The sequence below is a fragment of the Nannospalax galili genome, unplaced genomic scaffold (genome assembly GCF_000622305.1).
Source record: "Nannospalax galili isolate Female #2095 unplaced genomic scaffold, S.galili_v1.0 scaffold449, whole genome shotgun sequence".
NCBI lineage: Eukaryota > Metazoa > Chordata > Mammalia > Rodentia > Spalacidae > Nannospalax > Nannospalax galili.
The window spans coordinates 665123-675861 of NW_008360312.1; the positions used below are offsets into that span (position 1 = coordinate 665123).

Sequence of the window (10739 nt, forward strand, 5' to 3'; positions counted from 1 at the left end):
TGTTACTTGGGACATTATTGTAAGGATGCAATCATTAGGTAGGTAGCTGCATAAGAAAATTACCATCCAGTGCTGAGAGCCACTAACTCTATTATTATAGTAGCTGTGGTGGTGTGAATGAGAAATGTCCCCAGAGGCTCAAGTATTTGAGTACTTGGTTCCTAGTTGGTGGCTCGGTTTGGGGAGGTTATTGAATTTTTAGCAAGTACACTTTTGCTGGAGGAAGTGTGTCACTGGGGGTGGGCTTTTAGGGCTCACAGTCTTGCCCCACTTTTGGTTCACTCTTCTCTGCTTTGTTTGTTGATGTGGTCTCTCAGTTTTCCACTCCTGCTGCTATGCCTGCCACTTGCTGCCATGTGTGTGTCTCTGTTTGGGTATATGTACATGTGAGTGCAGGCTCCTAAGGAATTCAGAAGCAGATGTCAGATCCATTGGAGCTAGACTAACAGATGGTAGTGAGCTGTCTGATGTGGTTGTTAGGAATCAAACCTGGGTCTTCTACAAGAGCAGCAGGTACTCGTAACTGCCGAGCTATCTCTAGCCCCTACTCTTAGGCTTTTGATGTAAATTATAAGCTACCACCTCTGATCTCTACTTCATCAATTAATAAGCCACATACTCTACTCATCAAAAGTATACAATATTCTCAACACTATATTAGCATGTTTTGATGCTTCCCAGTTGACTTGTATGCTTCACATACCAACAACCAATATGGGTTATTTTCATCTATTGTCTAAGAAACAAAACTTTTTTTTTTTCTGAGGTGGGGAAAAGGGTTTATTTCAGCTTTCAGGTTACAGTTTGTCATCAAGAGAAGCTAGGGCAGGAACTCAAGACAGGAACCTGGAGGAAGGAACTGAAGCAGAGGCCATGGAAGAACACTGCTTAGTTATCTTAGTTATGTTCAATTGCTGTGATAAAAACACTGACCAAAACCAACTTGGGGAGGAAAGGGTTTATTTTATGTTAAATCTTCCAGTCCACAGTTCATCAATGAGGGGAGTCAGGGTAGGAACTTAAGGAGGGGAGGAAAGGGTTTATTTTATGTTACATCTTCCAGTCCACAGTTCATCAATGAGGGGAGTCAGGGTAGGAACTTAAGGCTGGAACCTGGGTACAGGAGCTGAAGCACAGACCATGGAGGAACGATGCTTACTGGCTTGCTCCTCTGGCCTGTGCATAGCCTGGTTTCTTATACAGCACAGGACTACTGTCCAGAGTGGTCTGGCCCCTCCTACATCACTCAACAATCAAGAAAATGCTCTATAGATATGGCCACAGTCCAATCCAATAGAGACATTTCCTCAACTGAAATTCTCTCTACTCAGGTGTGTCAAGTTGGCAAGAAAAACTATCCAGCACACTGACTGACAGGCAGAATCACATTAAGCTACCTTTGTTATAAGCCCACCTATCTAAGGTGCTACCACCCACAGTGGTCTGGGCCCTCCCACATCAATTAGCAATCAAGAAAGTGCCCCACAGACATTGTCACCATAGGCCAATCTGATGGAGGCAACTAAGAAACATAATTATTAAATGGAATTTTTAAAAATCAGTTATTTTTTATTGGTTCTTTCAAATGTGTCTCAGCAACAGACTTGCTTTATGTTTAAGGAATGTAGTGCCATTTGTACAATGAAAGGATGATTTCTTTTCTTGTACTACTTAGAAGAATTGCTGAGTATGAAGACTAGCACACATTAGCATCCCTGATCAGAAATCCCCCAATTCAAAATGCTCTAAAATCTGAAACTTTTGAGCACTTACCTGGTACGGTAAAATGAGAACTTATGCATCTGATGGCAGGTGTGAAAGGTCATAGTAAAAATGTAGATACAAAGTGAATTTTGTGTTTAGACTTGGCTCCCATTCCACAGCATTTTACTATGTATATTACAGATATTCTAAAATTTGAAAAATTCAGAAATTTGAAGTAGTTCTCGTTCCAAGCACTTCAGATAAGAGATACTTATCTGTTTTGCTGAAATGTTTCTGTAATGCAATAAAGCTTGGTAGTGGCATGGTCACTTACATTTTTGGTCTTTTAGCACTGCATCTTTGCAAGAAATCTCTGATACCTTGGGAGGAAGGAAAGAATTCCGACCATTTCCTTAATCACTCTTTCTACCTTCCCTCTCACCCTGCTTTTCACTTCTTTGTCCTTAGCCTAGAATCTTGAATACAACTTAATCAACATCTAATCTACTCAGTCACTTAACCTGAAAGTCACTTAGATGCTTTCTTTCTTCCAGTGTTTTCCTTCCCATGATCCAATGGGTAATTAAGAATTAAGTATTTGAAAAAAAAAAGAATGTTGTATTTAAATTCCAAATAATTCTTTAACATGTTCCTTCCCTTTTGTATGGACTGATATTGCATTTTTGGGGCTTTATCATTTTTCACAAAACAATTTCTACCATCTCCTAGTTGCTGGATTTGACCCTGACATCTTGACATCCATGTCCAATGTTTTGTTTTCATCACTGCCAAAATATCTTTCATTAAAGTTGTGTATCTTTCTAGTACCAAATGCTTGTAAAGAAGTCTTTTGCTAATTACATCTGTTCACTTCATTCATTTATATAACACATTCTGACTACTCCTATTACCCTCTCATGTCTCCTTCCTATGAACCACATTTGTTCCCTACAAATCTCTTTCCCACATTCATGTCTTTTTGTTTGTTTTGTGATCCATTGATTTGAATCAGGGCCATCTGTATGACCATGGGTTTGGAAATATTCACTGGAACCCAGTGGACTCACCATTGGGTACAAAGCTGAAGGCAATGATTGATCCTTTCCCAGAATCCATCAGTAACCAATAGATTAGCAAAGAAGGTAGGGTCCCATAAGCTCCTCCCATTCATGGTTGACTGTTGACAAGTTCAGTCTTGCGCAGGTTCAGTGTAGGCAACTACAGCTGCTGTGAGTTCATGTTTGCAATGGCTGTGACTTGCTCTGAAGATGGCATTTTGCAGCCTTTCTCTCTATTGCTGGCTCTTACATTATTTCTGACCCTCTTCAGTGTTCCTGAACTTTAGAAGGGGTGTTATAAATGTCCTGTTTAGGACTGAGCTAGTCTCAGTATCTTGAGCAGCCATGAATCTTTGCTTTCTTTGCCATTCCCTGCAAAGAGAAGGTTCTCTAATGAAGGCTGAGAGTAGCATTTTTCTATGGCTATAAACATAATTATTTAGAATGCAGTTTGGCTTTATGTCAATTTGGCTAATTTGTAATATTCAAATGTCTCATAGTGTCTATGACCTCTCCCATCATTTTTAAAAACCTGATTTATAGTAATACACATGGATTCCCTTCTGTGGAGCAGGCCTCAAATCCAGTCAGAGAGCAGTTCCACCACTGCATAAAAATAGTTCCACTATTGTACCAGTTGGCACATATTACCTGACAGGTTCATGGGTTTCACAGCTGGATAAGGCCATTAATGACTTTTGTCTCCCAATAGCCTGCCTAGCACCTTCTAGAACTTTGAAAACTAGCCTGCAGGGAAGAAATTCCTAGTCCAGTCACAGCTTGAATCTCTGTACTTGGCAACCAAGGTGTATGATGTTTTCATCAGTTAGTATCTTATCATCTAGTTCTGGTGGGCAGCTTAGAGGAATGGCAAAAATCTTTATTATTTAGGGGGCTTCTGGGACCTCCCTGACTAATAAGTCATAAGCGGGTATCCCACATCGGACACTGGGAATTTTGTTTAATAAGCAATGGCTTCTAGGAGCAGCATTATTTCAACACCTGAAAATAAACAAATTTTCTTTGCATTGGATTCTTTTCATATACAAGGATTCATATGTTTTTACTTCTCGCCTAAATCCTATGGCTTTACCGTAAGAGGCAACTCTCTGGGATGCTGCACAAAATCTTACTTTAATGAACCTCTGCCTTTTTTTCTTCTGTCTGAACATGAACCCAGCCCTTATCTCTCTGGTGTATCTTGTGAATGCATTCTCATTCTCAGAGACACAACTTAAATGTCAACTGTTCAAAGAACCCTTCCCATACAAAATTAGGAGTTATTCTAATCTATACTTTTGATGTGGAACTGCAAATATGGATATTAGATTAATGTATTATAATTACTTCTTTATGTATCTACCTTAAACAATATTTTAAAGAATTCTTTTAAGAGCTGGACCTGGAATATAATTTATTTTTGTATCATTATTGCAGCATTGCCTGGAACATCTGAAATATTTATGAAATAACCTAAAAATGCATGTAGAATCATCTTTTCCACTTCTGCTATAGCTGTTTACTTAGAAACAAACATATCTTATTATTCACTAATCCATGCCTAAACATGATTTGATAGAAGTTTCTCCTGATATTTCTTTTATCATAGGAGGATTTAGTACATACGATTGGTGAAAGTGCTGCATTGGGAGCAGCAGGAATAATATTGTAGGGAGGATATGAATATTCTGCTTCAATGGTAAGTAGTGATCTGTCTGCTAGCATTATATTCTAGGTAGTGATTTTTAACAGAAATGTTTTCTTCCATCAAGGTCAAATTGGCTGCTAATTATCTGTTAAAATTAAGTTTAAAAAGCAGAGGGATTAAGTCTGAACACTTAGCTCTCTCTGTGGTTAGAATAAGGGTGGACAAACAGGGTCTTCAGTTGGGCAGTCCAAAGTAAGAAACTGATTATTATATTCTAAGGGTGTAATTTGGGATGTGTTAATTAACCTCTCTCAGTCTTTCCTTCTTCATTTAAAAATTGTACTAGAATTAAACCTGCTATGCAACAATTTCAGTGAAATAAATTCTAGACTATATATATATATATATATATATATATATATATGTGACACAAAGCAATTAAGAAAACAAATGTTTCAGCCTGGCTTGTTTTCCCCAAATCCTCAAGAGTTTATTGATATTTTTAAAAAATTGTAATAAGACTATCTAACATGAGATTTATTTCTTAACAAATTTGGAAATATAAGTCCAGCATTGTTATTTATAGATATGGTGCTATGGAGCAGCTTTATAGTATTTATTTGCGTAGCGTACATGAGCCTTTCAATCTGTGACTTTTTTTTCAGATACAGTATTTTTCTTCTTTTTCTTAGCAAAATGTCCTTTGGATTCATCAGTGTTGTCTTAAATGGCAGGATTTCCTTCTGTTTTTAAAAGGCTGAATGGCTGAATTATATGCTGTTGTGCATATATGCATATGTATGTGTGTGTGTGACAAGATCACTATCCATTCATCTGTTAATGGACTCTGTAGTGATACAGAAGTGTGGCTGTATCTTCAATGCCATGATTTCAGCTCTTTCATACATATGCCCATAACTGTATGTGCATATGGATGTAGGTATCATATGATAGATCTATTTTGAAATTTTTGAGGAACTTCCACACTGTGGTCCACAGGTCTTGTATCATTTTACATTTGCATTCCCATCAACAAGCTGAAAGGGTTCTTCCAAACAATGTCACCAAAACCTGTAGTCTCTATTTTTTGGTATTAGCCATTCTTACAGGCATGTGGTAATGTCTCATTGTAGTCTAAATTTGCATTTCTCTGGGAGTTAGAAAAAAATGTTTGTCAAGTTTTTTCTTTTTATTGGTGCAGAAAACATGGTGAGTTTGCTACCTTTCTTTTCTTTTTCAATTATTTTCTTCGTTTGAAACATGGTCTCACTATGTACCCTGGCTGGCCTAGAACATGCTATATAAACCATACTGGCCTTGAACTCACAGAAATCTACTTGCTGTTGCCTCCTAAATGGGTGCTAGGATAAGGAGTGTACCACCATGTCTGACTCTTTTTATTTATCTATTTCTTCTATATTAGGGATTGAACTGGGGTTCTCACACACATTTGGCAAGGGCTGTGACTCTGATTTATATTCCTGGCCCTCTTTTTACTTTATATTTTGAGATAAGGTCTTATTAAATTGTCCAGGATGGCCTTGATCGCAACTCTGTAGGCCAGTCAGGCCTTGAACTTCTGATTCTTTTGCCTCAGCCTTGGAAGTAGCTAGGATGGTAGGCCTGTAGCAAGAGGCCTGGCTACTTTGCGTATCTTTTCATTCAGTTATTTGTGTGAATTCTTTTGGATTGTTTTACTTTTGTTTTTTTTTTTTTTTTTAACCATTAAGTTACTATAGGAAATATGTGTTTTGCAATACTTTCTACTGCTCTGTAAGTTGCTTTTGCAATCTGTTGAGTGTTTTGCTTTTTTCTGTTATGCAAAAGTGCTTAGTCTGATACAGTTCTGCTTGTGCATTTCTGCTTCTGCTGCCCATGCTTCTGATGTCATTTGAGAAAATTGCCAAAGCTGCTATTGATCAGGAACAAAACTCTGTATTCTTCTAAACACTTAACAGTTTCAGGTTTTTCAGGTTTGAGTTTTAATCCACTTTCAGTTAAGTTTTTGTATGTCATGTAAGAGAGTGGTCCAATTTTGCCTGGACCATTTTACCCAACACTATTTGTTGCAAGTTTCTCTAGTGTATGTTCCTGGCACCCTTCTCAAAGATCAGTTGATTATCTATGTGTGGATTTACTTCTGAACTCTGTATTGTTTCTTAAAGAGCTCTTTATTTTTTCCTATAGGAAACTTGCTTATCTGTACAACAAACTATTCAAGGGCCATTGGGCCCCTATGTTGTGAATGTGACATCTGCAGCAAAGCTCTGCAGTCAAAGCCTATGTAATAACCATGGAAGATGTGTTAGACACCAGCATCCTCCTCTTATCTGCGTATGCCAGAAGATAGCCATAAGAATTATGCCATAAACAAGAGTTTCAGATTTGTCATTTCTACAAAGAGTAAGCTAAAGACAATCATGGAGATGAGGAGTGGATTTGTGTGCCACTGTTACCGTGGCTGGCAAGGAAAGTCTTGCAGCTATCAATTTTCAAACGTCTTGAGTCGGAACAAAGCTCTTGTAATGAAGTTTAATTTGTTAGTTTTTCTTGGCACAACCTTTTCTATGATTCCTCTGAATTTTTTATTACTACCTACTACAATGTCCATTTTCTCTTGAAATGCTTGTATAGAAAATGTTATCTTTCTTTGACTGCAAGCATTTTCTAAAAAATTTACTGTTTTTAAAGTCCATGTAAATTATTTGTTGGGTTCTTACTTTATGCTGGACAACAGGGAAGAAGGAATATGCTTTTCTTCAAGGGACTTAGAAAATGAATAAGAATAAATAAGCAGCAAACAGACACATATATCTGGCGATAATAGTGCCTTAGAGAAGAAGAAGCAGGCTTCAGGAATTATGGTGTATCAGAGAATATGAACATTTTATATAGTAATAACATAAGGTCTTTCTAGGGAGATGACCAGACAGCAAGAGGAACATGCCAAGATTTTAATCTGGGAGCCAGACATGGTGGTGTAGTCCTGTGATTCTAGCACCTGGGAGGCAGAGGTAGGACGATTACAAGTTCAGGTCAGCCTGGCCTACACAGTGGATTCAAAGTCAGTCAGGGAAACATTGTGAGAGTTTTCCTCAAAGAAAAATATCCATATGAATATATCTGGGGAAAGTGTTATTGAAATAAGGAACAAAACAAAATAACCGTTTGCATTCCAGGGATTGGAAACTTCTAAACAATGAACAGTACAAAACAACAACAACAACAACAAGTCATGGAGATGAAAGGGGCTCTGCAAATGTTTGCTGTAGGGTTTAAATTTGTCCAAAGTATCTTGGCTATTCATTTGTCTTAGCAACACCCAAAGATAAACCCTACTAGAGTCTTACATAATAAAAGTTATGTGGGAAATTCATTTAATGATATTTCTTGGTTTATTGAAATATACTATATTCCAGCAATTCATCAGTTCTCAGTGAGTGAAAATTCATGTGAAAATCTCATGTGGTGACTTGACTTGTAGGAAAGGTGTTTTCCTGTCTGACACTTTCCTGGTATTGCACTTTTAGGCCTGCTACATTTTGGCATACACTTAGAGCATTTGTAAAAGATTGCATTCAGACTCTCATTTCAATTCATTAATTTGTCCATTAAATAGTTATTCTTTCATTAAAGCAAATGAAATTCCCAGAGCAGGGAATAAGTAGTGAAGTATAGAAAGTGAGATTGGAGGTTGTGGCTCATTTCTACTGTTTTGTTGGTCTTGTGCTACACAAAGACTACATTTATAGGAATGAAGTTTTTAGGCACAAGCATGAAACACTTTTAAACTGTTAAAATTATTACTATGTCCGTGTAAATAAGAAATGGCTCCTTCTGTCCTCATAGTGATCATAAATTATTTAAGATTTTTTCTCATTATTATTAGTTCTCTGAGAATTTCATAGTATATTCTGATCATATTTGCTGCCCCTCACACAACTCCTCCCAGATCCACCCCCACTCCTTCCCTACTCACCTGTACTGGATAGCTTTGGTTGTAACTTGACACACCCGGGTAGCAGGAGCCTAATTGGGGAATTGCCTCCCTTGAACTGGCCTGTGGCCATGTCTGCGGGGCATTTTCTTGATTACTGAGTGATGTGGGAGGACCCAGCAAACTGTGGGTTTTGCCACTCTGGACAGGTCGTTCTGCATTGTATAAGAAAGTAGGCTGAGCATAGACCAGGGGAACCAGCCAGTAAGCAACATTCCTCCATGGCCTGTGCATCAGCTCCTGCCTCCAGGTTCCTGCCCTGAGTTCCTACCTTGGGCTCCCTCAGAGATGAACTGTGACCTGGGAGATGTAAGTTGAACAAACCCTTTCCTCCCCAGGTTTGTATTGGTGAGAGTGTTTTGCCACAGCAATGAAGAAACAAACTAGAACATTACTTAACTTTGTGTTCTCTCTATTTATTTATTTAATTTTATTTTATGTGTATGCATGTATTGCCTGCATGTAGGTAAGTGCACCTGTGTCGTGCAATGCCTGCGGAGGACAGAGGAGGCTGTCGGATCCCCTGAAACTGGAGTTATGGACAGTTGTTAGCTGCCATGTGGGTGCTGAGATTTGAACCCAGGTCTTCTGCAAGAACAACCAGCGTTCTTAAACACTGAGCCATCTCTCCAGCCCCAGTGTTCTCTCTCTTTTTAAAAAAACCTATTGAGTTAAATTTGTGCTGCCCATACACTGTCAGGGGTTGGGGCACGCCCTAGAGGCTGGTCAACCTACCAGGGGCCACACCCTTAAAGAAAACAGACTCTCCCTCTCCCAGCAACTATCAATTGCCAGTAGCTCATTAAGACTTTGTGCCCACCTTCATCCTTCACCCTTGAGTTTTGTCTGGCTTGAGCCTGTACAGATCTTGTGCTTGCTGACATACTGCTGTCCGTTCATATGTGCAACTGCTTTGTTGTGTCCAGAAAACACTGCTTCACTGCAGTCATTCACCACCTCTGACTCTTTCAATATTTCTTTCCCCTTTTCCACAATGATTCCTGAGCCTTTAGGGTAGGGATGTGATATAGATGTTCCATTTAAGGCTGAGCAATTTGCAATCCTTTATTCTCTACATATTGACCAGTTGTGAATCTGTATGTTAATCACCATCTACTGCAAAAAGAAGCCTGTCTAATGAAGGTTGAGGGATGTACTACTTTATGGGTATAATGAAAAGTCATTAGAAGTCAGTATTATGCTATGTTCATTTGACAGAATAATAGTATTTGGTCCTCTGCTAGGGCCTGTCTAGACATGGGTTCTTGGTTTTAGTAATGGTGCCATCTTGTGAATCAGGCCCTTAAATCCAATAAAAAAAAGTGTTTGGTTACTTCCACGACATTTGTGCCACTATTGCACCAATGGGCTTGTCTTTCCAGGCCACTTGTTGCAGTAGTTTACAGGGTTCACAGCTGTGTAAGATGGATGATTACTTTTCTCCTCTGATATCATGCACAGCACTTTCTAGTACTATGAAAGCTAGCCAGTAGGGATGAAGTCTCAAAGTCAACACCAGCTTGATTTCTCTGTGGTCAATGACTCAAGAATGAGGTGTTTTCAGCACTAAAATAGGGTCTTACTGTCAATAATCTCACACTACTACAGTTAACTGATTTTAAACAAAGATACCAACAACACACATGGGAGAAAAGACAGTACCTTCAGCAAACAGTGTTGGTCTAACTGCATAGAAACATGTAGAAAAATGAAATTAGATCTTTAACTCTTCCCCCATGCACAAAACTCAACTCAAAATTGCTCAAGGACCTCAGCATAAGTCCTGATACCCTGAGTCTGATAGAAGAGAAAGTAGGGAATATGCTTAAACTTATTGGCACAGGAAAAGGCCTTCTGAACAGGATCCCAATAATGTAGTCATTAAGTTGACAAATGGGTCTTCATGAAACCAAACAGCTTCTATGTAACAAAGGACGCCATTATTCAAGTGAAGATGGAAGCTACATAGTCGGAAAAAATTTTAACAGTTATACATCTAACAGAAGGTTAGTGTCTAGAATATAGAACTAACAAAACTAAACATTAAGAAAGCAAAGAACCCAGTTAAAAATGGGGTATGGAACTAAACAGTATGTTCTCAAAAGATGAAATACAAATGGCTGAGAAATATTTTTTTTTGATTTTTTTATTTGCAAAAGATATGTTTTGATACACAGAACCCTCAAAAGAATCACCTGAACAACTATTAAAATTAATAACAAAGAGTTGAAGAGCTGGCACAGCAATGAAAGGCTCAGGATCATAACCAAAATGACAAAATTAATGACAAAGCTCAACAAAGAAACTAGTTGCAATCTAACTTCTAATATCA

At 38.3% G+C, this 10739-nt stretch overlaps 1 pseudogene; it reads left to right on the forward strand.

Moving 5' to 3' along the window:
- Positions 1 to 7967, forward strand: part of LOC103727089 — a 9916-nt pseudogene extending 1949 nt beyond the window's left edge.
- Positions 7968 to 10739: the final 2772 nt, after the last annotated feature.